General features: G+C 41.1%; 1 protein-coding gene and 1 long non-coding RNA gene across 2 annotated transcripts in view; one reads left to right on the forward strand and one right to left on the reverse strand.

Moving 5' to 3' along the window:
- Positions 1 to 27359, forward strand: part of LOC133654087 (uncharacterized) — a 335520-nt gene that overhangs the window by 302201 nt on the left and 5960 nt on the right. The window lies entirely within an intron of this gene.
- On the reverse strand, positions 13214 to 16354 carry LOC133654088 (uncharacterized). Its single transcript, XR_009826830.1, has 3 exons — positions 16268 to 16354; positions 16051 to 16149; positions 13214 to 14683 (listed from the first exon to the last, which is right to left on the reverse strand). It is a non-coding gene; the product is annotated as an uncharacterized LOC133654088 (long non-coding RNA).

The following is a 27359-nucleotide window of genomic DNA, read 5'->3' on the forward strand; positions in this document are numbered from 1 at the left end:
ATGCCATAGTTTGATTAGTTGTTTCATGTTTATAGTTTCATGTCCTAAGTTTTTGCCTTAGCTTCTGCATGCGATAGGCACGCTTGCCTTCAGGTTGTTTTCTGTTTTTGTACCCTTTTTGAGTTTTGAATAATTAAATATGTTCCTACCTTCACGCCTTGTCCGGAAAAGTCAGTTTGCATCCCGGGAGAACAAACTTTGCAGCAAGCTGCGACCCCCCCCCCTCGTTATGAAAAGTAGTAAGTAAGCAAACAAAGGCTCCTAAGTTAGTCTGCTGATGTATACAGTAACATATTGTGTCATTTCTCATTGCATTATTTTGTCAAAATTATTAAGGACAAGTGGTAGAAAATGAATTATTAATCTACTTGTTAATTTACTGTTAATATCTGCTTACTTTCTCTTTCAAAATATTCTATCTACACTTCCGTTACAATGTAATAATCATTTATTCTTCTGTTGTTTGGATGCTTTACATTAGTTTTGGATAATACCACAAATTTGGGTATCAATCAGATACCAAATTGTTAAAGGATCATACATTGGTCATATTCAAAGTCCTCATGTGTCCAGGGACATATTTCCTGAGTTTATAAACATAATTTAATGTTGTGATGCCAAAAAATATCGACGTAATCATAGTGGTATCGACAAGATATGCTCCTGTACTTGGTATAATTACAGTGGATGTCAGGTGTATATACACCAATGGCGTTTGTTTACATTTTGTTACACAGTGTGTAGTGAAGCATCTTTAGCTATTCCTCGTCCTGCAGGGATGATACTTGTAAGAAACTTACTGTATTTGTCGCAATGGAAACGAGGATTAGTGATTTAGAAGTATAGCTAAAACACTGCCGACTGGGGCTGGACTTTAGCCGCTAGCTAGCTAGCCATGTCTTAAAGCCCCTCTTCCTGTGGGCATTTCAGTGTTATAGCTTCACCTTTATCGTTAGTTTTTAAGCCAAAATGCATCCGTTCTCCCTTTTCTGTCAACACACATTGTCCGTTTGTAAGTACTCCATAATTTTTGCGCTACCGAACCTGCTCGTCTGCTCGTAAACCAGCAATGACATGACGTGACGACGGCGGGGGCAGGGGGGGGGGGGGGGGGTGGCGGACCGGTACTTTTCAGAGGCGGCATAGTACCGAATATGATTCATTAATTTGCGGTACTATACTAATACCGGTATACTGTACAACCCTAGTGTCTATATTAGCTATATTAGCCTACTATCAAAATTACTATTTGTCGCTGACAGACACAGATCTTCGTTGACAGCAATGTTAATATGTAATATTTATTCTACACATTTTTACAAAATTGGAAAACATGAGTAAAATAGAGGCTTCTCATAGGGTGAGATAACTCCTGGAAGTTACTGGCTTACAAGAGTCAAAGTTATAGACGTTTGTTTCCAAGTTATAGGAAACATCAGGCTGTCTTCTTCTAATGGATTTATTACAACCTTTGCAAGCTGTGTAACGTTTGCTGTAGTCTATAATTGCACACAAACAACTGTCAGAAATTCAGCCAATATTAAATACAGATAATGTGTCATGAGACATGCAAATATAAATTAAATAAACAGAGGACATAAGTAAAACAAATTTAGAGCTCAAATATACCTACAAACAAGGCATAATGATGCTAGCCTAAATAGCATGTTAGCATCGATTAACTTGCAGTCATGCACTGACCAAATATGCCTGATTAGCACGCCAACAAGTCAACTACGTCACCAAAACTCACTATTGTGCATTCATGCACAGCATAAAAAGTTTGGTGGACAAAATGAGACAAAGAAGGGGTGACATAAAACACGTCTTGCTGTAGCAGAAAGCTGTACGTAAACAAACTACAGGGAGTTCAAGGACTGCTGTAATTAGTAGGACAAAACGGGGCTCGCCAAATACTCTCATCAGTGAAGCATGTTTAATATAAACAGTGGGATTTCTAACAATTAGGACGGTTTGTGTCATGTTTGTCCTCATCCAGGAACCATATTAAAACAACAAAATATTTTTTTCCTTATATTTTTCCATTTTCATACATTTTTCAAAAAGCTCCAGGGAGCCACTAGGGCGGCGCTAAAGAGCCACATGTGGCTCTAGAGCCGCGGGTTGCTGACCCCCGGTATAGGTGCAGAAAAGGGTGTAGTTTAGCAGGGTAAATACCACCAGCCACTGAACCAGATACTGGTGGCATCAGGTGTGGTGATTCCAGCGGATCTTCAACCTCAGCCTGCAGCTGGGGAGAGTGCCCACCCTCTGGAAGACGTTGTGCATTGTTCCAGTTCCCAAAAAGAACTGCCCCGGTGAGCTGAACGACTACAGACCAGTGGCGCTCACCTCTCATATAATGAAGACAATGGAGCGGCTCTTTCTCAGCCTCCTCAGACCACAGGTGCAACATGCCCAGGACAGCCTGCAGTTTGCGTACCAGGCAGGCGTTGGTGTGGAGGATGCTATCCTTTACCTGCTGCACCGAGCCCACTCACACCTGGATAAGGGAAATGGCGTTGTGAGGATCCTGTTCCTGGACTTCTCGAGTGCCTTTAATACTATCCAGCCCCGCCTTCTCCAGGACAAGCTGGACAGAATGCGAGTGGAACACTGCCTGGTTGCCTGGATTTCAGACTACCTCACCGATAGGCCACAGTACGTCAGACTGAAGGACATCACATCTGACACTGTGATCAGCAGCACCGGAGCACCGCAGGGAACGGTGCTGGCCCCTCTTCTGTTCACCCTGTACACCGCTGACTTCTGCTACAACTCAGAGCTGTGTCACATCCAGAAGTACGCGGATGACACAGCCATCGTCGGGTGCATCAGGGACGGCAGAGAGGAGGAGTTTCGGAGGCTGGTGAGGGACTTTGTTGTCTGGTGCCACAGGAACCTCTTGCAGCTCAATCCGACAAAGACCAAGGAGCTGGTCATTGACTTTGGGAGGTCGAGTCCAAGGTCACAACCTATTGTGATTGAGGGAGTCGAGGTACAGACCATGGACTCATTCAAGTACCTCGGGGTGTGGGTGGACAATAAGCTGGACTGGACTGTTAACACAGACCACTTGTATAGGAAAGGACAGAGCAGGCTGTACTTCCTGAGGAGGCTGCACTCCTTCAACATCTGTAAAAACTCTTGTGGATGTACTACCAGTCTGTGGTTGCCAGTGTTCTGTACTACATCGTAGTGTGCTGGGGGGGGCAGCATATCTAAGAAGGACAGCTCCAGACTGGAGAAACTGATCAGGCGGGCCGGTTCTACGATCGGAATAAAACTGGACTCATTGGTGACGGTGGCAGAGAAGAGGACTGTGGAAAAACTAGTGAGCATCCTGGATGATGCCAGTCACCCTCTGCATTCCGTTGTCAGTAGCCAGAGGAGCCTGTTCAGTGCTAGACTGCTTCATCCCAAGTGCAGGACTAATAGACTCAAAAACTCCTTTGTCCCACATGCCATTAGACTGTACAACTCCTCTCTGAGGGGGAGGTGGGGTACTAGGATGACAGGGGATGCAAAACAATAACAGTGAAATACTTTTTCATAACATGGTCACTACTGCCTAGTTTCTCTTGTTATATTCTTATTTTAGTGTTATATTTTTATTCTCATCGTTGCTTTTTATTTTTATTCTATTGTACTATTTTTTCTATTTTGTCTCCATTTATACCCCCATTATTTACTTTTTACTTTTTACAATTTTGTACACTGCTGCTGGAATTTAAATTTTCCTGAGGGAACTCTCCTGAAGGAATCAATAAAGTACTATCTATCTATCTATCTATCTATCTATCTATCTATCTATCTATCTATCTATCTATCTATCTATCTATCTATCTATCTATCTATCTATCTATCTATCTATCTATCTATCTATCTATCTATCTATCTAGTACTCAGGGTTGGCATGTTACCTTGCACTTTTGTGAATGTGAAATTAAAAAGAGAAATTTATAATGAAGTGGCCATATTGCGAATCAAACTTTGTAGTTATTGACGCCACTGGATGAGGAATTAATCATCTGCTTGTATTGACATTTTGCTCTTCCGACAAGACGCCACTATTTTCATTAGATTCAATGTTACCCCCTACTGTATTCATGTTTTAAGATTTGACTTATATGAGCCATTTCGTAGAAAGCCTACCATTTTGCTGGTTCTTAGAACAACAACATGACTGCAGATTGTTGGTTGCTTCTATGGGACTGCTTGTGTGTATGTGCATGCGCTCATACGCAAGACAGCGGGTTGACAAGATTGAACGCCAGACAAATTCCTCGGACACAGTTTTTTGTTCAATCAAATTAGTAATTGTGTAAACAATTAGTAATGAAAAAATTTGGGTTGGGCTCTCTTGGTGGCTGGGGCCACACGTTGGCTGCCGCACATACTGCGAGACAAATTGTACATACATACACACCAGTGGCGTGCGGTGAGGTTAATGTCTGGTGAGGCACTGCATCATCACAGTCAGATTTACAAACATATGAACCCTAAATAGTATCTTATTCACCATGTGATTGGCAGCAGTTAACGGGTTATGTTTAAAAGCTCATACCAGCATTCTTTACACATACAAACTAGCACACAAAAAAGCACATTTAATAAAAAAAACATTATTGTGGTCTTACCTTTCTTGCTGGACATCCAGCCTTTGCGTGTGTACCACGCCGTTTGAAAAGAACGAGTCTTCTGTCCCGAAGTCAAAAGCAAACCTTTTAGCTCCGGCGTTGGTCTACCTCTAATTATTACCTCCTGCTTCGATTGAAAGTCCAGTTTAGAAAACTGTTTTATTTTACATATGTAATCCTCCATGTTTTTAATAAAAGTTCAGGCGAGAGGAAATTAAAAAACGCTGCACTTATTATTGCTAACTTTTTTTTTTTCTTCTGCGGCAAGGAATTATCTCTGGGATCACTACCGCCCTCTACCACCAGGAGGCTGGATTACTGCGAGCCTCAGACAGTACGTCTTTGGCAGCAGTTTTATGAATGCTCAGCTGAAAAAATATGTTACACACATACAGTTGTTGACAAAATACACTGTACATTATATACCTCAGCTAACTAAACTATGGAAATGTATAATATAATTCATATAGCAATACAGTCCCACTGCACAGCAGCTCAGCAGTTAGCCGAGTCATTGCGCACATTCCATGTTGAGGCACAAAACAGTGACGTGCCTCAACTGGCTGCTGATCACCGCACCGTCTCTTCTCAGTATTTGAACGGCAAATGTGAAAATAAAAATAAAAATAATCTAAAACTGGTGAAGTTAAATGGAAAATAACTTTAGTATAATCACTGGATACATACAACAATTTAATTATTATTTTTTTCTTTTTACATTTTTTTTCTTTCCATGATGGCAGGTGAGGCCCCGCCTCCCCTGCCTCTAGTGACTGCACGCCACTGATACACACATACATACATACATACGTACATACACACAATTATTTATACATTTATACATGCATACATTCATATTCATACATACGCGCACAAATAGGTACATACGCACGTATGAGGGGCCGTTAGGGACATTATTCAAAATTACCTCTTACATACACTACTGAAATGCTCTCACATAAACAACAGAATTTTTTTTTTCTCACACACACTACTGAAACACTCTTATACACACTACTGAAACAATCGTATACACACTACTGAAACACTCTTATACACACTACTGAAACACTCTCACACACACTACTGAAACACTCTTATACACACTACTGAAACACTCTTATACACACTACTGAAACACTCTTATACACACTACTGAAACACTCTTATACACACTACTGAAACACTCTTATACACACTACTGAAACACTCTTATACACACTACTGAAACACTCTTATACACACTACTGAAACACTCTTATACACACTACTGAAACACTCTCACACACACTACTGAAACACTCTTATACACACTACTGAAACACTCTCACACACACTACTGAAACACTCTTATACACACTACTGAAACAATCTTATACACACTACTGAAACACTCTCACACACACTACTGAAACACTCTTATACACACTACTGAAACACTCTTATACACACTACTGAAATGCTCTCACATAAACAACTTAAATGTTTTTCTCTCACACACACTACACATTACATTGTTTACAACAGTGGAGGAAGTTGGAAGCCGTAACTTGCTCCGCTGTCACTCCCGTTGTGTCCGTCACATCCTTTGTAGCTGAAAGTTGCCTTGTGGTTTTATATTATTGTGTTGTGGCATTTGAATTTCTTGTAGCTTTTGCAATTGTGCTGCAGCTGAAATTTGTTGCTATGTGGCTTCATGGTATTGTCTTGTAGTGTTTTTATTTGTTGTGACTTTTCTCGGCCACCGTAGATATCTGCTACTCTTGTTTTGATAAATGATGGCGATGACAGACTTGAATATTGTTTAACGTCCTAATCATTAAAAGTCCTAAACTGCATATCAAATCGGCCGTTCTTAAATCCAATGTTTTCCTTTTTCTACTATCAATAAAGTTGATTGATTGCCTTTTGGAAGGCAAACTTGCTGAGCACAGATCGATGTAGTTGAATGTAAAGAAATGTTATCGATATATCGATTAATGGGGCAGCACGGTGGGACAGGGGTTAGTGCATGTGCCTCACAATACGAAGGTCCTGGGTTCAAACTCTTAAAGTGAGAGTAATTTTTATTGTACCTCTGTAGAAAGTTGTCAGGTGCATGATAGGAAGTCCAGTCTTCCTGAGCCTGCGAAGTGAGTGAAAGCACTGCTGTGCCTTTTTGAAGACAGCAGCTGTTTTTGGGGTTGGAGAGGTCGTTGTCAATGTAAACTCTGTGGGATCCTGTGCTCATCGTGATTGGCTTTGATGTTCAGCTGCTCACCCTAACTGTTTACTGGCACTGGATCAGAAAGTTGATCACCCAGTTGCAGATGATAATGCTCACTTTCAGCTGCTGCAGTTTACTGGTGTTAAATGCACTGCTGCAGTCCAAGAACAGAAGCCTGGTGTAGGTGTTCTCATGCTCAAGGTGGGACAGTGTTAGGTGAAGCATAGTAGATACTGCGTCGTTTGTGGAGCAGTTGGACCTGTACGCAAATTGTAGTGGGCTGAGGTGTGCAGGAAGGCACTTCTCGATATCCTGCATGACCAGGCGTTCAAAACATTTCCCTACAATTGGTGTAAGACAGGGGTGTCCAAACTTTTTCCACTGAGGGCCACACACTGAAAAATCAAAGCAAGCGGGGGCCATTTTGATATTTTTTATTTTAAAAACCAATACAATATATGTTTAAAAACATATACATTGAGACCTCTTAGGCTTGATCAAATAAATAAAAAAATGTGTCATTATCATGTGTCATCATTGGGACGGTATAGCTCGTTTGGTAGAGTGGCTGTGCCAGCAACTTGAGGGATTCAGGTTCGATCCCTGCTTCTGCCCCATCCTTGGGCACGACACTTTACCCACCTGTTCCCAGTGCCACCCACACCGGTTTAAAAATGTAACTTAGATATTGGGTTTCACAATGTAAAGCGCTTTGAGTCACTAGAGAAAAGTGCTATATAAATATAGTTCACTTCACATTATATAGTATTATTATTGAAGGTCAATATTAAGTTGTATGCCCTTTTTGTCAAATAAAATCCTGTTTTCTTATGGAAAAAACACAAAGTATGCAATATTTTCACCTAATAAAAATTTTAAGTGGAATATTTTGGATGATATAATAATTGGAGCCTTAAGCAGGTCAATAACTCATAACAACATTGATTTTAATTAATTATTATTTTTTGAGCAATGACACTCAAAAAAAAAAGTCGCACTAAAATGATTGGGGATCCAAAAAGTTCCTGCTCAGTAAAGTTAAAAAAAAAAAAAATCATCCTTTTTTTTTGCTTTTGACACAATTGTCTCAAGGTCAACTTCAGATCTATCCGTCAATTATAATTTTTATTGTTGTTTATGTTTTTTGTTTGTTTGTTTTAGGCCCTTCTTTAAAAAATAAAAAAAATAAAAACTTTGTTTTTTAAATGGCAAACACAAAATATGCAACATTTCCCAAAAAACTATCTCAAAGTGGAATATTCAATGTGATGTAAATGGAGCTTTGAATAAGTCAATAATTCATAATAACATTGATTTTGATTAATTATAATTTTTTTAAAGAAAGAAACAGCCTGCATGGCCGCAAATGGCCCCCGGGCCGCACTTTGGACACCCCTGGTGTAAGAGCTATAGGGCGGTAGGGTAGTTGGCTTTGGCTTTTTCAGTATTGGAAAGATGGTGGCATTGCTGAGGCAGATAAACACTACTGCCTGTTGAAGTGAGATGTTAAATATGTTACACGGTGCTGCAGCTTTGCCTGGTTTAATACTTTGAGCTGTGGACAGTTGTTGTACCCGGTGTATCAGGTGCTTGTGGCATAGGAGTGTTTTTAGCTTTGTTGCGAGCAAAAAATTAGCATGTCTGGAAGCAAGGGTCAGAATGACACAGCCACAAGCAGGGTGGTTTGTAGTTCATAATAGTCGCCTACTGTCTCTTTGATTATTTCATTCCATGCTCAAGTCTGCTTCTTGCCAGTGCACAGGCTTCATGATCCCTGGATCTGAATGCCGCATGACGTGTTCTCAGCAAGGCGCGCAACTCTCCCTGTCAGCCATAGCTTTTGGCTAGACTACATCGTCATTGTTTTCATCACCGTCACATCTGCACGGTTCAATATAACTGATAATAAAGTCTATGTGTTCCTGTAGTTCTCTCACACCATCATATGTTGCAGGCTGTCTAAAAATGTCCCATTGTGCTGTGTCAAAGCAGTCGTGCACAGCTGCAGTTGATTCTTGTGGCCACCCAGAATGCACTATAACCTTGACAGGTCAATTTCATTTATCGTTCTCTAAACTTCTGAATGCTATGCGAGTAGTGTGTATGTTAGCAATAAACGCTTAACTTTATACGCTGACACGCATATAATCAAAACAACCTTTTCTCAACCTTTGCCACAATGCAAACAGGGAAACCCGAAGAATTGCAGCAACACTTCATTAATATAATGCCCCGTTTGTGGCCAAGAAAAGACACCGATAGGCTTTTACTTTTGCTTTATTAACCAGCAGTAAAAACACATTCAACAGGGACTGCTTTTCATCCAATCCCATACCAGTTATCCACACAGCAAGTGCTGAGCTAACTCTACTCTTATTCGCTGACGTCACACGTCACTCAACAGGCACTGCCTTTGAAAAGTGCACACTAAAAATAAAAATGTAATCTGATGAAACATTTCTCAACGGCACACAGTTAGGGCAATAATTACTTTTCCTGCTACGGGGATGATTGCTCTAAGACTGCAAGGGAAGCTGAGCTTCCTCTAAAATGTCAAAAAGGATAAGTGGTGAAATATATACTTTTGTGTTTTCATTTCTTTGAATTAATATGCTCTACAATTTGTTTTGTTTAGAATTAGCTACTTTTGCAACAGCTGACGTGATTTTCTTCCCATACATTGTGGTTGTGTCATAATGCTGTATACAAAGTTGAGGCTGAGCGTCAATTGACTTTTGTTGGGGAGCTTTGAGTGGATTGTCCACTGCAGCGAAACTAGACGGCCATTGGATTAATACTCGGCTTCATTCCGCCCATTGGACACTCTGTGTCTTTGGAAGTGCATAGTGGCTTAGGCGCTGAGCTTTCGCATGATGATTGGATGATATGTCTGAGGCTGAATCCCTTTTTGATTGACAGCAATATTATCGAATCAGCAATCTTAAAAACTTAAGCAGGTATGCATTTTTACAAAATTATTTCTTTTGTTAATATATAGAATTTAACACACCTCTAAGTGGTGTTTTTTGTTGTAAAATCTAGCGTCTTCATATACTTTATCTGTTATTGGAGACTGTACTCTTGGTTAGAGAGTACCGTATTTTCCGGACCATAGGGCGCACCGGATTACAAGGCGCACTGCTGATGAATGGTCTATTTTTTATCTTTTTTTTCCATGTATAACGCGAACCGGATTATAGGGCGCATTAAAGGAGTCATATTATGATTAAATGTTTCTAAATTGAAAACACTTTATTGTGGTCTACATAACACATACTTGCCAACCTTGAGACCTCCGATATCGGGAGGTGGGGGGTGGGGGAGTGTGGTCGGGGGTGGGGGGCGTGGTTAAGAGGAGAGTATATTCACAGCTAGAATTCACCAACTCAAGTATTTCATATATATATATATATATATATATGTGTATGAAATACTTGACTTTAGGTGAATTATAGCTATATACACTACCGTTCAAAAGTTTGGGGTCACCCAAACAATTTCGTGGAATGGCCTTCATTTCTAAGAACAAGAATAAACTGTCGAGTTTCAGATGAAAGTTCTCTTTTTCTGGCCATTTTGAGCGTTTAATTGACCCCACAAATGTGATGCTCCAGAAACTCAATCTGCTCAAAGGAAGGTCAGTTTTGTAGCTTCTGTAACGAGCTAAACTGTTTTCAGATGTGTGAACATGATTGCACAAGGGTTTTCTAATTATCAATTAGCCCTCTGAGCCAATGAGCAAACACATTGTACCATTAGAACACTGGAGTGTGATAGTTGCTAAAGTTATCTTCATTGAAAAGTACAGTGCTTTTCCTTCAAAAATAAGGACATTTCAATGTGACCCCAAACTTTTGAACGGTAGTGTGTATATATATATATATATATATATATATATATATATATATATATATATATATATATATATATATATATATATATATATATATATATATATATTATAAATATAAATAAAATAAATACTTGAATTTCAGTGTTCCGGAGGCTATCCAGTAGATGGCAGCATTGTCCTGTTTAACTTCTCCGTTCATGAATGAGTATATCATTTCGGCCACCGTGTTCAATGGAGAAGTCTGTTCTACAAAATGTACAGGTAACATACATACCCCTTCCCCTTCAAACTGTCCTGGATGAACTGAAATTCTTGTTTCCATTCGTTTTGGAACTTGCAAGTGTATTTCTTCATCTTGCTCGTCGACAGCGTCGCCATGGCTGTAACTTCTTAGTTCTTCTGCTTCGTCTCCTTGTTGTGTGCGCAGTTGTGCACTCTACTCTCTAAAAGCCGTAGATGTTATGACGTCATTGGGCAGGCAAGCTGTTTATATTGTGGAAAAGCGGACGTGAGAACAGGCTGTCCCCACTCAGGTCCGCATTGAGCTGGAGGGGGCGTGGCCTCCAGCTCCGGCTGAATACCGGGAGTTTGTCGGGAGAACATTTCTGCCGGGAGGTTATCGGGAGAGGCGCTGAATACCGGGAGTCTCCCGGTAAAAACGGGAGGGTTGGCAAGTATGACATAACATGTAGTGGTGTTTTTTTGGTAAATATGTTGCATAGATTATGTTTTACAGATCATCTTCTAGCCGCTTTCTGACAGTCGCTTCTGGATGCGCCGTTTTGTGGGCGGTCTTATTTACGTCGCTCACCTTCGGCAGCGTCTTCTCCCCGTCATCTTTGTTGTAGCGGTAAAGCGTGCAAGGACGGGAGTGGAAGAAGTGTCAAAAGATGGAGCTAACTGTTTTAATGACATTCAGACTTTACTTAAATCAATAACGAAGCAGCATCTCCTCATCCGGAAACAACAACACACCGGCAATGTGTCCCGTAAAAAATCGTCCGACCGGAACTCTTTAATAAATAAAGTTCCTTGGGTGAATAATGTAAACCCACTACACCAGTATGTTTTAACGCTTTCATGGCGAGTTTACTGACAGATATAAGTAAGAACTTTACTCTACTTTATATTAGAAATGGCAACAGCGGAGGATGAATGTCCCATTACAAGAAGATACAGAAAAAGAAGAAGCTTATCAACTACGGTGTCACCACGGACAAAGGCGGACGCACAACATTTTTCATGATTTATGCAGATCCCAAAATACACATCAGCAGGTACCAGAAGGTAAGAAAAGTTGCTATTGCATAATATTGCGAAACAAAACACCAGATACTATGTCTTACCTTATACACACACCATAATAATACTTGGATGTTGAAGCACATCAAGCGGTGCGCTTCATAGCTAACCAAAGTCGTACTAAAACATTTTGGTAGATTTTAGAGCGCCGTGTGTTATTTTCTATATTTCCAATGGAACATATAAAATGTTGGTGTTGTTTACTTGAGTCATATTGCCATCATAGTGCAGTCTACACATATCTCTTACGTTTGAGTGCCAACTACTGGTCACACTTATCATTACATGTACCAAATAAAATTGCTTCGAGATCGCTAAGCAAAACCAGAAATATTCAACATTAGATTTGAAACACTCTCTTGTTGCCTACATAACATGTAATTGTGATTCTTTGGTAAAAATGTTGTGTAGATTTTGTTTTACAGACCATCCTGAAAACACTTTTTGATTCGCCGTTTTGTGGGCAGTCCTATTTACGTGCCTCCACTTTGACTGTGACTTCTCCCCGTCAGCCGTGTTATAGTTTTTAGCGCTTCCATATTGAGTCTACTGACAGATACAAGTTAGAAGTATACACTACTTTGTATTGGAAATGACAACAGCAGAAGATGCATGTGTATGTATGAGACAGTCTGCCCCACAACAAGAGGATAGAGAAATAGAAGGAACTTATTGACTACAATGGGGACTCGCGCAAATAACTTTGGATATGGAAATATCCGCTGACATCACCAATTGGGAAAATGTCACAAATTGGAGAAATTCTGAACAGCTCGTTTGAAAAGAAATATTAAGGAACGCAAGATCCCATAGCAAAAATGTGCTTGCTCATCTGTTGCTTGATCTCGTATCTTGAGAACATTTTGAGCTTCTTATATCTGTCTAATTCTGTGATCAATTGTTTCTCTTTTATTGCTCCTAAGGGACCCTTAGGAGCAATAAATAAGCAAAAAAGAGACAAGACATCACTGAGACAAAGGAGGTTGAGTTGAGACAACCATTTGAGCAATATTTGAGAAGTGGGATACACTGAAGAGAGCTCATATATGTATGACACTGATCTCAATTATGTCTCATTTATTTTGAAGGAGAATTAAAGATAAATAAATGAGATGTATGAGCAATAAAAGAGATCTTATGTATGTCTCTTTCATGTCTTGATTATTTCTCTTAAAAGTCTTAACAAAGCCATCATATCTCAAATTTGAGAATAATGAGAACAAATTGAGAGTTCAATTATCTGACTTAATTAGAAATAACAGTAAAAAAAATACTCAAATATTGAAAGGTGTATAACTTTATTTGGCTATACAAAAATACAAAACATAAGATATAAAAATAGATTAAATACAACAATTTAAATGTAGTTAATTATTACAAACATAATGTACATATTGACATTCACAATAATTAAAACAACATAGAAAACAATATACAAAAAATACAAATATAAATTAATTTAACCCCAAGTACTCACTTTGTTGTTGTGAAGTATATTTATATAGCCCTTTTCTCTAGTGACTCAAATCGCTTTACATAGTGAAACCCAATATCTAAGTTACATTTAAACCAGTGTGGGTGGCACTGGGAGCTGGTGGGTAAAGTTTCTTGCCCAAGGATACAACGGCAGTGACTAGAATGGTGGAAGCGGGAATCGAACCTGAAACCCTCAAGTTGCTGGCACGGCCGCTCTACCAACCGAGCTATACCGCCCCACACGTGAAAAAGTCAGGTGTAGTTTTTTTAACTCCTTGTTGAGCAAACCATGTACCGTAGTTAAAAAAACCCACCTGACTTCATCTCAGTAAGAGGGTGAGTAAATGACAACATTTTCCATTTTTTAAATATTCCAAGCAAAAACGGAAATACATTTATAAAATTGTAACCGGGCTGTTTGGAACTGGTCTACATACAAAAAATAATCACACATTGAAAACCAGGGATACTTAACATTTTTTACCTTGGGGCCCAACCAACTTTTCCACTACAAAGGGGTCTGGGGTCCACTCAAATACAAACACTGAATTAGTCATCTTACACTAAAGTGTGTTAAAACTGAGTACCATTGCATCCCATATGGACGGACCACAGCTAAGAAACAGATATTTGTTGGCGGCCCCCAAGGGGTACTCGCAGCCAAACAGTGGGCCCCAGCCCTGTGATTAAGAAACACTGTTGAAAACAATAGAACAGCCTCCTGAGATAACAATACAACATTTGGTACATAAATGATCATTGAAACATTTTGAAATTGGTTACAAAAGCTACTAATATACCTGATTATGTAAGCAGTAACATACTGCGTCATTTCCAGTTGTATTATTTTTTTTAAATTTGGAAACAGCTTTGCACTGTGAAGGGATATTAGCCGCTAGCTTGTTAGTGAGGTTGCATCGGTGCCAAATTTGCGAGACACAGCACAGCTCAATATGCATTGTCACAGTATAACGTGGTACTAAAAGCTACATCATATGGCAATTTTATACAATATATACTGTGCAACCCCAGACCAAAATATTAACATGTTTACAAAGGAAACATCCTACCCCAGAATGAACTTGGCAGTTACCAGGGCCTACTTAAAACCTGCTCTGGCCCAACATTTGTTTACCAAAGCTTTCTTGAGCTTGGCCTCCTCAATATTGTCCCAATCAGGAAGGGTACCGCATCTCAGGACATACGCTGTAAGACAATAACATAATAATCAGGCATTCGTAATTTTGCCACATCCGAGTTTCTACAGGTATCAAATCTATGCAATGCAATAATAATAATAATAATAATAATGCAAATCTAATTTAATGCTTTTTAATCCCATTTTTTGGTACTTAAAAAAATGTAATGCCCATGTGCAACTGCATATAGTTATTATATATAGTCAAAAGCTTACAATTATCTGTATACACACAGTTGTAAGCATTAGACAAGTTAATTAGTTGAAAAGTTTACATTAACTGTTACTATCTAGTGTATTAGAATTGGCTTACAAAGCTGTTTAATTGGACAATGTATTTGTATTTATTTATTTTTCTGGAGTAGCATCTGGTGTTTTGACTGTGCATGGCCGTAGACATTTTAGAAAAATACAGAACGATATTTGGAAAAATGCCAATAAGATGCAAAAAAAAGGTATGTCAATTAAACATATTAAATATATTGTAGTTTACACCCTCTCTGTTTAAAATGTTTACAATAAATAGCAAGTTATGTATCGAGTGTCATGTCTTGTATTGTATTCATTTATTGTGGGAACATCAGAGAATAAAAGAATTGTGGTCTGCTGTGAAAATTGCCTTGTTTGACCATCCTAAGCCAGCGTAGATCACTTGAGGCGTCTGCGTCACGACAGTTGCTAATGTTAGCCAAGTTAGCTCATATGTGTTGAAGTGGAGGTGATTGAAATAAACGAGTTGTGTATGAAAAAAGCTCAGCTTCCCCATTATTCTGACATGGTGTCACAGTAAAGGACTACACGCCTGCAGTGACCAAAGAATGGAAAAGTTTAGGCCCCTAGTGCAGTTTCATTTTGCCGTATGGAGGCAGTGCTTTTGTCGCGTTCCCACCTTACAATACCTCTTGTATGCAGTTTAACAGCTACAGCTAAAAAAAAGAAACACACAGACAGACGTAGCAATTTCGATGACCGTAACGTTCTTAAGTTAATTTTCATTTACCGTTTAACATATTGACTATCGGTCATGTGCTACAATTGTATTACATTTTTTAAATGCCTCTGGACAACGAATTTAATGCTTTTTATTGCCGTTTAAGGCCTTAATTTACGCAAAATCCATTTAATGCCTTGCGGAAACCCTGGACATACAGTACATTAATAGACACAACCACACTTCAAGTTGATGGACATAACACTATATTGCTTATCACAAAGCTAGTTTTTTGGCCAATCACAAACTGTAATTATGTAACATTCAGTTATGCTTCTAGTGTGCTGTAATCAATAAGGGATCAAACTTTTTTGTATTGAACTTCTATTTAATTATTGTTACACAATTTTGGCCTGAAAACACCCTCAGTTCGGGAAAACTTACTTAGGATTCCTTCAACTTTTTTCCGGTCAAGGATGCGCTTTCCTGTTCCAGCAGGTTTGTTTCCAGGGCGACCAAAAGGGACAGCATTTTGACACTCAACTGTAAAAAAGTGGTCAAAAAGTGCGTGGAATAGACGCATACAATTGGGCTTTGAAGCATGACTCATGGCAGCAAGGTGGAACGATGATATGAATACGCCGCTCTCAGGAAAGAGTACCTGCTGGCCCGATTGTTGAGGAGGGCCATCGCTGTAATTGTCTCCAGGTCGCAGACAGTTTGGAGTACTCTGACTTGGCCCGGATCTGAAAGGGAAAAAAATAGCACAAACAATACCAGAATGAGAAAAGAATGTGTTAAGTCCCAATCACAAATTTAAGTAAACATAACAATTACATTATGAACAAATTAGCATTAATTACTTGCCTATTTTCAAGAGGACTACTTCGAGTCGTTGCTTTTCTCACAGGATTTTTTCGAACTCCTTCCTACATCCATCACATGGCGTCCATGATTTTTCTGCCTGCGGTCGATATGAGATAGTGTCCTCGACAGATGGGTTGCCTGCATGTCTCCTGTCCGGTGCCAGGAAAGCTGGGTTTTTTTTGTCAGGTGGATTAACCCAGCTAGCTTGCCAGCTAGCTGGGTGTGTACGCCGGGTGAAGGACCAGAGGTGTTGTAGACATTTGGTGATGGGCCAGCGGTGTTGAAGTCATGCAGTGACGGGCAGGATGCATGGTCTTCGTAGGGAGATGGACCTTTGATGTTGAGGCCATACGGTGGTAGGCTAGAAATTGACAATTAACGTGGAGGCCATACGGTGATGGTATAGCTGTATTGCCGCTGTAGGGTGATGGACCGATGGTTCCCTCTTTGGTAAACCTATCATGAAATTTCATTGAACCATAGATTACCATTCTATAAACCCAACTTGTCCATATATATATATGCAATATCAAAAGAGTTGAGAAATACTGAACTACAAAAAAATTACTGAATTGACCCGCATTTTAACTTCCAGCGGCCAAAGGAGAACAAGTATTTAATAGACTGGTGATTCTGTAAAATATAAAACAAAACAAAAAATGACATTGTATGATTTTCAGGTAATGTGCATTTTTTTCCTCTTTTTTACCTCATTTATCTGAAGTATAAAATATGGATTTCATGCAATAAGATGCACATCAATTACTTTAAAAAGAATTCATACAATGTGATTTTACGGATTTTTGTTTTGGATTCTATCACTTACAATTGAAGTGTGCCTATAATGATATTATTATTAATAATAATAATAATATAAGTAACAGACCTTAATCTACAAAATCAGCAGTGCATAAATTATTTGTTCTCCTTACTCTATGATGGACGTACCAATAATGAAAATAAATGTACCATGACCAAAATTTACCATATCTATAATCGTTCTGTACGGTACTCCTAAACAGAAACATTTCACATCAAACACAAAGGAACTGGACCAATACTGAAGATGAAATCTAGTGATTCCCAGAGCCCAAAAAAAGTCTGCGGGCTATAGAGCGTTTTCTATTCGGGCTCCAATACTATGGAGTGCCCTCCCGGTAAAAGTTAGAGATGCTACCTCAGTAGAAGCATTTAAGTCTCATCTTAAAACTCATTTGTATACTCTAGCCGTTAAATAGACTCCCTTTTTAGACCAGTTGATCTGCCGTTTCTTTTCTTTTCTTTTCTACTCTGCTCCCAACCCGGGGTGGACCGCTATCCTGTCCATCGGATGGGGACATCTCTACGCTGCTGACCCGTCTCCGCTCGGGATGGTTCCTGCTGGTCCCACTATGGACTGGACTTTCACAATATTATGTCAGACCCACTCGACATCCATTGCTTTCGGTCTCCCCTAGAGGGGGGGGGTTACCCACATATGCGGTCCTCTCCAAGGTTTCTCATAGTCATTCACATTGATGTCCCACTGGGGTTAGTTTTCCTTGCCCGTATGTGGGCTCTGTACCGAGGATGTCGTTGTGGCTTGTACAGCCCTTTGAGACACTTGTGATTTAGGGCTATATAAATAAACATTGATTGATGATTGATTGATCTTGACTGCAAGGAAATAGACAACTCACTTAGTCAACAATACCAACTAACAGATTATGACAGATTTTTTAATATTAAGTTATACATATTGACTATCACCAAAAAGTTATTACTTTATATATCTCAGGATTATTTATGAAATGTACAATTAAGTATAAACTGTCAAACCAGTACTTATATTTGGTTTGAATATGTTTTTTTAAACTATTGCTTATTGAGATTTCCGCCCTACCTCCTTTATTTCACAGAGGAAGTACAGGCATGTGAGCAACCTTTGACAAAAGAAGAGGAAAATTCACAAAAAAGAGGAACATTTCTATCCGCACGTAGTGCTCCCATGCAAGCCCCAATTATTTTTTTAAAGAATCAATACTACATAGCACTGGGGCAATAAAACAATAAATATATATCGCGATAGACACATAATCATGTCAATATTAAATGCGTTCGATAAAATATTCGAGCAAGCAAGATTCGCTGCATTAGGGAACCCAGCAAACAGAAAACAGGAAGTGTCACTGAGCAATGGCAGGGACATACTATAACAGACAATCAGTTAACAGTATTTACTGAGCAATGGCAGGGACATACTATAACAGACAATCAGTTAACAGTATTTACTGAGCAATGGAAGGGACACACCAACAGCCAATCACGAAACAGTATCAACAACAAGTAAGGTAGCTCGATGATGCTAATTATGCTAACTAGTAAGCTTGTTTTGGTTTCCCTGTCCTGAAAATCAGTGCGGAGCAACAGCAAGTACCTGCGGCCGAGGTGAGCGTTCCACAAATTTTGTTAGGATCCTATTTTTTGATATTGTTTACTTAATTCATCCATGGAACTTTTGTTATTGTTGAAAGCTCCGGTCGGACAGGTTTCACGGGACACATTTCCGGTGTTGTGTGTTGCTCTGAGAACCCAAGGGTGTTTCGTTAATGCTCGATTGCTGATAAGAAAGCAAAGTTAGCTCTGTTTTTTGACACTCATCCTTCAACTCCCATCCTTACACTAGTATTTATATTTCTATATATTTTTATTTATATTTCATTTTAAAAAATGCGGAATTTATATTTTGACGTGAAACTGAATGTTTAAAAACTTAGATTTCTTCTATTAGGAAAGTATATATTGTGTAACAATTTTTTTTCCTCAACAAAACTTGTTTATAAAATTTCAGTGTGTGTTCAAGTACTTCTTGAGCACATTCATCAATACTGTGATAACAATTGTAACCATGACATGAAATGTTCATTTTGTTACTCCCTAGTTTTGACACATGAGATTGTAGAGTGGATATTTACACTCTATGAACATTTTGACCATGGTTAAAAAGTAATAAAATATATGGCAAATAATTGTTTTCAGGGTCAACAAGTTCAGAACTTTTAATCCTGAAATCAAAGTGGATACAGATGTTGAGTTTTGGGCAATGAAATACATTAAATATTTGTATTTGTCATTCACATACTATTTACTGAAACAATTATTTGATGGCAGATAAAATAATATTTCAGTTAATGCTGTTTTTTTGGTTTGGAAATTTACCAAATTTGATTTTATAAAGAGTTTTGAACTTGTAGCCCCATAGGCATGAGGTAATAAATGTCAAGCTTACCCATAGGGTGGTGATGGTCCAACAGTGTTGCTGCCTGTTACAAGTGCCCCGTCACTTGATAGATTCAGCGCTGTGATACTATCATGTCAGACAGTGGGTTCCGATCTACTGTAATGGTGTCAGACCCTGATGTTGAGTGTGATGGCTCATTGGCTTCCAACATATTTAAAAATGACTCCTGCGGAGTTTGGCAGCCTTTTGGTGACTGAGTCTGATCTTTTCCTGAAATATATTCAACAGTTGCCCTATAAAATTTACCATCTGACCACTTTGCTAAAACAGAATCTCCTGTTCTAAGATCTAAGATCTGCACAGGAGCTTCATATCTTGACAAAATGTCTAAAGATTTTGCCGGTATAACCGTCCTCCCATCTGACGAATGCCAAACACCCTGGAAGAGAGAGTGCAAAAGAGAAAGTGTTTAAAATGTTTTATTTGAGTATACAAATTTGGACTGGTATTTGTCACCTCATTTGGACAACAATGTTATGATTATTTCCTCTCCCCATCCCTATTTGCATTTTAAAGCATATGCAGTAGGATGAGCTTGCCCATCGCTGTCTTAGAGGTGTGTGGCCTCATTACAATTAGGGTACTGTTACCTAACTTCCTTGGGGCGACTTTCCCAAGGTGGCATTCTCAGCTGTTCTTTAAATACTAAACAAACTAATAAAGTCCTGTTTCCAGTTTGTTAGCTACATGTTACACTGCAATTTGTTTTATCCGTAGTCCGCTTTGCCACACATACATAGAGACTTACCAGATTGCTCACTTGGGGGAGGAGAATTATGCAGGTCCTTCATTTTCTTTGTGGGAACTCTTAACCTCTTTTTTGTTGTAATTTTCTTTTTGTCCATCCTGTTAATGAAAAAACAAATTTTGGATCACAAACTGGGGATAGGTTGATTGGCAACACTGAATTGATGCGAGTGTGTGAATGTTGTCTGTCGATCTGTGTGGACTTGTCCAGGGTGTACCCCGCCTTCGCCCGAGCGCAGCTGGGATAGGCTCCAGCACCCCCCTCGACACGGAAGGGAAAAGCAGTAGAAAATAGATGGATTAAACTATAATATAAATGGAAAGTATTTACATATATGGGGTCACTCCATATGGATGTTAACTATTTGGGTGAATCATATTTAACTTCTGTCAAAAACAAGTAAACAAAATGATTGTTTATGATCGTTCTAGCTATAGTAAAAAAAAACTCAACCCAGACAGTTTAATTCTTATTTTAATTCTTATCTATTTTGGGTTGCGGGGGGATTGATGGCACCTTTTTATAATAGGGTACATATTAAGAAAGTTATGGCATTTTTAACAAAAAAGGTCATGAATAAAATATCGAGCCCCAATGACTTTGTATTGAAGAGGTTGACCATAAATTGGTGCATTTTGACCAGGTTAAGACAATCATAACTTTTTAAACACGTATCACAGGAAAATGATTCTTATATCACGTAACTAGTCTTAACAAGACCTGTCTGATAATACTGGTTTCATTTAAATGAATGAATGTTTCAAATTTTACACACACAGCTACTTTATTTTCCAATATATATGCAGTTTATAAAATCAATAGCATGATACAAAACATACTGGCCACTGCCAACAAATAATCAAATGTACTGCTGCTTTCAAAATGGCGGAGCAAATTTGTTAATCATTGAACACTTTTGGATGTCATCTCTTATTTATTACTAGCCAGCCATACCAATAAAATGCAGCCCGGACCTTCTTTGTCGATTGTTACTTTACCTACAACAGTATTGTAAAACATTTTTAAGTCAAACCCCCAAATTAATATGCACTGTAGAATCAAATTGTGAAGGTCATTATGTATACTAACATTACTTGTTGGGCAGACGCCATTAGCGTTACCGCAACCTCCTAAAGGACCACTCGTTGTCACAACAGTTAAATATTTTCACTTCACAACATTACATGGTTGACCAACTAAAAAATATTAGGATACTTACCTCTCCAAGTCTTCTGTCGCAAGCGTTGCGGTCGTCATTTCCAAAAACTTTCCCGCTTCTTCTTCTCTTTCTTCTTCGCTTTCTTCTTCTTCCTCGTTTTAGTTCGAGGTTGGCGCACACAACGTTAAAATATTACGCCACCTACTGTTTTCCCGCTTCTTCTTCTTCTGACGTTGATGGCAAACAACGCGTCATGTCCGCCGCTGTCTGATAGAAGGCGTGAATTTTCTGAATTGCCTTCCTTTGAAAGTTACACATAGCCAAAAATGGCTATTTTCAGATGGACATATAAGGAGAAAATCAACTTTATCTAAATTTTGAGATGCGGATCTGTCTCAACAACATTCTCGCGAGATTTGCTCTTCTTGGAAAACACGCATGCGCATTTAGTGGGCGGATGTGATGTGATTTCGATTGGAAGAAACAATTCTGCATCGAAGGAATAACGACTGAAAGTAAGTAATACCATTTATTGTTTTGGTATTTAAATTACTTTAACACACACGAGTTAGTATTTTTTAAACTGCTGTAACGTCACCGTGTTACGAAAATTGAGGTATAAATGCTGCATTCAACGGTGCAACCACCTTGCTAGAAGCTATGATACTGTAATAATCCCAGGAATGCAGGCTCATACTGTTCTGTAAAGGAATGGTTGTTGTTGAGTGTGTTGTACCACGGACCCATTTGGGAGTGGGACAGGAAGTTGAGGAGCTCCCGAGTAAAGAGTCAACTAGAGTTGGTGTCTGTCGTCATTCTTAGTTGTATTCTAACACTAACATAACATGGTGTCAGAAACTGAGTGACGTTAGTGGTACGGTAGTAACGAGCAGTGTAACCGAGAAGATTACAACGAAAAAGAAAAAGACGACGTAAGAAAAAAAAAATAAAAAAAAAATGGACGAACAACAGCAACAGTTAGCAGCGCTGCCCCAAGTGCCTCAATACTTCCCGCCAAGTAAATTTGACTTTTCGAAACCAGAGGAATGGCCAAGATGGAGTACGCGATTTAATCGCTATAGAATTGCATCTGGACTGGACAAGCAGTCTCAGGAATTCCAGGTGAATGCTTTTATGTACTCGGCGGGGGAGGAGGCTGAGGACGTTTTGAAGGCGCTGCAGCTAACGGAGGAACAAAAGAAGTCCTACAACGACGTCACGGCAGCATTCGAAAAACACTGCGTGAGTAAACGGAACGTGATCTATGAAAGGGCCTGCTTTAACCGGCGATGTCAGCAACCAGGCGAGACTGTGGAGTCCTTTATCACCGCCGTGCACACGTTAGCTGAACATTGCGAGTTTGGTACTCTGAGGGACGAGTTAATAAGGGACAGACTAGTTGTCGGGATCCTAGATGCGAGGCTGTCGGAGCGTTTACAGCTAGATGCAGAACTCACCCTAGAAAAAGCCATAACGCAGATCAAGCAAAGTGCAGCAGTGAAAAAACAACAGCCGGGGCTGAGGGGGGCAGAGCCGTCAGCAGGTCATGTAGAAGCAATAACAAAGAACCAGATGGGGCGAAAAGTTGAATACAATAAAACTCCCATGGAAAGAGTGCAGACAACAGGGTGTGGCAAGTGTGGGAACACGAAAAAACACCCATGGAAAGAGTGTCCTGCTCGTGATGCCGAGTGTCACAAGTGCCACAAAAGAGGACATTTTGCCAAAATATGCAGGTCAGCTAAAAGTGTGCACGACATCATACAGAGTGAGGAGGAGGAGTTTGAGTTTGCGTTCCTGGGCGAAGTGAGCTCAGAGGGAGAGGATGAATGGATCGGAATGCTACAGTTGAACGGACGAGAGCTGGCGTTCAAGCTGGATACGGGGGCTGCTGTCAACGCGATTCCCAGCAGAATCTACTTCAGAAAAATCCACGGGGCACTGCAACAGTCAAGAAAAGTGCTGTATGGCCCAGGGCAACACAGACTTGAGGTTGATGGATGTTTTAAAGGGGGTCTGACGGCAAAGGGCAAAACAACCAGACAGGATGTTTATGTTGTCAATGGACTGTCCAAGCCTCTGATAGGCCTCCCAGCGATCAAGGCCCTCGATCTGGTGCGGCGTGTTGATACAGTGGAAACACAGCAGAAGGACTTTAAAGCGCTGTTTCCCACTGTGTTCACCGGGTTAGGGAAATTAAAGGAGCCCTACACCATCGCCCTGGAGCCCGATGCAGTCCCCTACGCTCTGTCCTCCCCACGCCGCGTGCCTCTTCCCCTCTGCGACAAAGTCAAGAAGGAACTGGATCGCATGGTCGACATGGGTGTCATCTCCAGGGTGACACAACCCACACCCTGGTGTGCTGGCTTAGTCGTAGTGCCGAAGCCCAACGGCAAGATGCGGCTGTGCGTAGACCTAACCCATTTAAACGGGTGGATTCAGAGGGAGAGATACATCCTCCCCGCTGTCGACCACACCCTGGGCATGCTGGCCGGGGCGAAAACGTTCACAAAGCTGGACGCCACCTCCGGCTTCTGGCAAATCCCGCTAGCAGAGGAAAGTAAGCTGATGACGACATTCATCACCCCGTTCGGACGGTACGCGTTCAACCGCTTGCCGTTCGGGATTTCCTCTGCACCTGAACACTTTCAGCGGCGGATGTTGCAGATGCTGGAGAGCTGCGCAGGCGCAGTGTGTCACGCGGACGACATTTTGGTTTACGGGGACAGCCAGACCCAGCACGACGAGAGACTCTGTCAGGTCCTGAAGAAGCTCCAGGAGGAGGGACTAACATTGAATGGGGAGAAGTGTGAGTTCAGCAAGAACAGCATCACTTTCCTGGGCCACCGAGTCTCCGTGGATGGTGTGACACCGGACATCGAAAAGATCAAAGCCATACAGGAGATGCCTGCACCAACGGACGTCGAGGGGGTGAAGAGACTCATGGGGATGGCCAACTACCTCAGCAAGTTCCTGCCGCACCTCGCGTCATACACACGCCCAATCAAAGACCTGCTGTGCGGAAAGAACGAGTGGTGCTGGGAAGCGCCACAAGAAGAGGCTTTCAAAAGACTCAAACAGGAGCTCAGCTCCACACAGGTGCTGGCTGCCTACTCACCGACAGCGGAGACGTGCGTGTCGGCGGACGCCTCATCCTTTGGTCTCGGGGGCGTCCTCACCCAGCAGCAGTCAGACGGAGCCTGGAGACCAATCATCTTCATCTCAAGAGGTATGTCAGACACCGAAAGACATTACGCTCAGATTGAAAAGGAAGCTCTGGCAGCTACGTGGGCGTGTGAGCGTCTGTCCTCCTACCTGCTGGGACTGAAATTCAGGTTGGAGACAGACCACAAGCCCCTAGTGCCATTGCTTAGCACCAAGGCTCTCGACGAACTCCCACCGAGAGTGCTGAGGTTCAGGCTGAGGCTTCTGAGATTCTGTTTCGATATCGTGCACGTGCCGGGGAAGAGCTTGATAACAGCGGACACGTTATCCAGGGCCCCAATCCAACACACATTCACGGCGGAGGAAAAGGAGAAAGAGGCCGAGGTCAAAGTGTTCCTGGACGCCGTCACTCAGAGCTTCCCCGCTACAGAGCACCGTCTAAACGACATCGCAGCAAAGCAGAAAGCCGACCCAATCTGTGCGCAGCTGATCAGATACTGTGAGACTGAATGGCCTGAGAGACATGCGTTGCCCCAAGAGCTGGCTCTCTTTTGGCCTGAAAAAGGCAACCTCACCATGAATGGACAGCTGCTCCTCCGAGGCCAACGCATCGTCATTCCAGGTGAGCTGAGGGGGGAAGTCTTACAGCAGCTACACAGTGGGCATCAAGGGGTCGTTAAATGCCGAGCTAGGGCCCGCCAGGCGGTCTGGTGGCCAGGACTGTCGAGCCACATCAGACAGATGGTGGAGAACTGCAACACCTGTTCACAGCATCGTGCAGAGCAGAGAGAGCCGCTGCTGACGACAGCAGTGCAGGAGAGACCCTGGCAACGTGTCGGCACGGATTTGTTCTTTTGGAAAAATAGTACATACCTGCTAGTAGTGGACTATTTTTCACGCTACATAGAAGTAGCACACCTCGAAGTAGCTACTGCGGAGACAGTAGTGGCTGCTCTCAAGGACGTCTTCAGTCGCCATGGGACACCAGAGACGGTCTTCTCCGACAATGGGCCGCAGTACAGCGGTTCAGAGTTCCAGACCTTCGCCAGAGCATATGGATTTGCTCACGTCACCGGCAGCCCCAGATACCCACAGGCCAACGGCGAGGCGGAGCGGGCTGTTGCCACAGTCAAAGGGCTGTGGAAAGGAGGCGGCGACAAGGCCAGGGCGCTGCAGACATACCGCGCCACGCCGCTGGAGAGTGGCTACTCTCCAGCACAACTCCTAATGGGGAGACAGATCCGCTCTGACATTCCCCAAGTTCCCGCTGCACTTCGTCCTCGGTGGCCAGGCATTAGGCAGTTCCGGAAGGAGGAAAGGCGAGCGAAGGAGAAACAGCAGCGCCGGTACAACCAGCGCCACAGAGTCCGGGTCCTGCCGCAGCTGCAGTCAGGCCAAGAGGTTTGGCTGCCGAAAGAAAACAAACACGGGACAGTGGTGCAGAAAGCGTCTACACCGAGATCCTACATTATCAACACTGAAGAGGGCTCACTTAGGCGTAATCGCACACACATGCGCCCAATTCACAACACACAGACGCCTGACACACAAGACTACACAGAGCACACTCCAGAGCCAGGTAACTCAAGCACACCTGCACGCACCACTACAGAAACAAACAGACACGTAAATACTGATACAGACGCATCTAACAAGTACATCACAGCATCAGGCCGAGTCTCATGCCCTCCTAGACGTCTGGATCTTTAGGACTGTTGAGACAATGTGGTGTGTGTGAGAAAAAAAAAAAAAAAAAAAAACAGAAAGGAAAGAGGATTGTAATCTGATTCATACTGTTCATGTGCTTGAAGTTTATGGGAAGTAAGTTGATCGTTTGAAAAGAAAAAGTAATATTGATTTTCAGGGTTATACAGTTTATATAAGATATATGTTTATGCACTAAGTGTGTCTTACAGAAAGATATAAGTAAGTAAGATTTCATACGGCAAATGTTTAGGTAATGTCAAGGGGGGCATTTAAAGAGATAATTTTAGATAACCATTGGCTTTGAAGAAGAGGTCAAACTTAAGGGGGAGGTGTTCTGTAAAGGAATGGTTGTTGTTGAGTGTGTTGTACCACGGACCCATTTGGGAGTGGGACAGGAAGTTGAGGAGCTCCCGAGTAAAGAGTCAACTAGAGTTGGTGTCTGTCGTCATTCTTAGTTGTATTCTAACACTAACATAACACATACGACTTCTTTGTTTTTCTTGTCTTTATTGCACAAGATGTAATTTTGTCGGGAAAAAGGTTAGACTCTAACCCTTTTCCCGGCAAAACTTGAACCACCACTCCCTATTATCAACGTCACTACCCTATCCCTCCCGGAAGTCCCGCCCCCCAGTCAAAGTCATTGGCTAACACCCCGTAGCCAGCCGCTACAATACTCACCTCCACCGAGTTGAGTTGAGTTTGAGTTTATTTGCATCGCAAGTGATAAGATACACTTTATACATCCCATAGTGAAATAACAATGATAGAAATAAATGTACAGAGAACATTGGAAGTGTAACAATATAAATTACTGAACAAACACT

This window comes from Entelurus aequoreus, linkage group LG07 (assembly GCF_033978785.1).
Source record: "Entelurus aequoreus isolate RoL-2023_Sb linkage group LG07, RoL_Eaeq_v1.1, whole genome shotgun sequence".
In the NCBI taxonomy this organism is placed as follows: Eukaryota; Metazoa; Chordata; class Actinopteri; order Syngnathiformes; family Syngnathidae; genus Entelurus; species Entelurus aequoreus.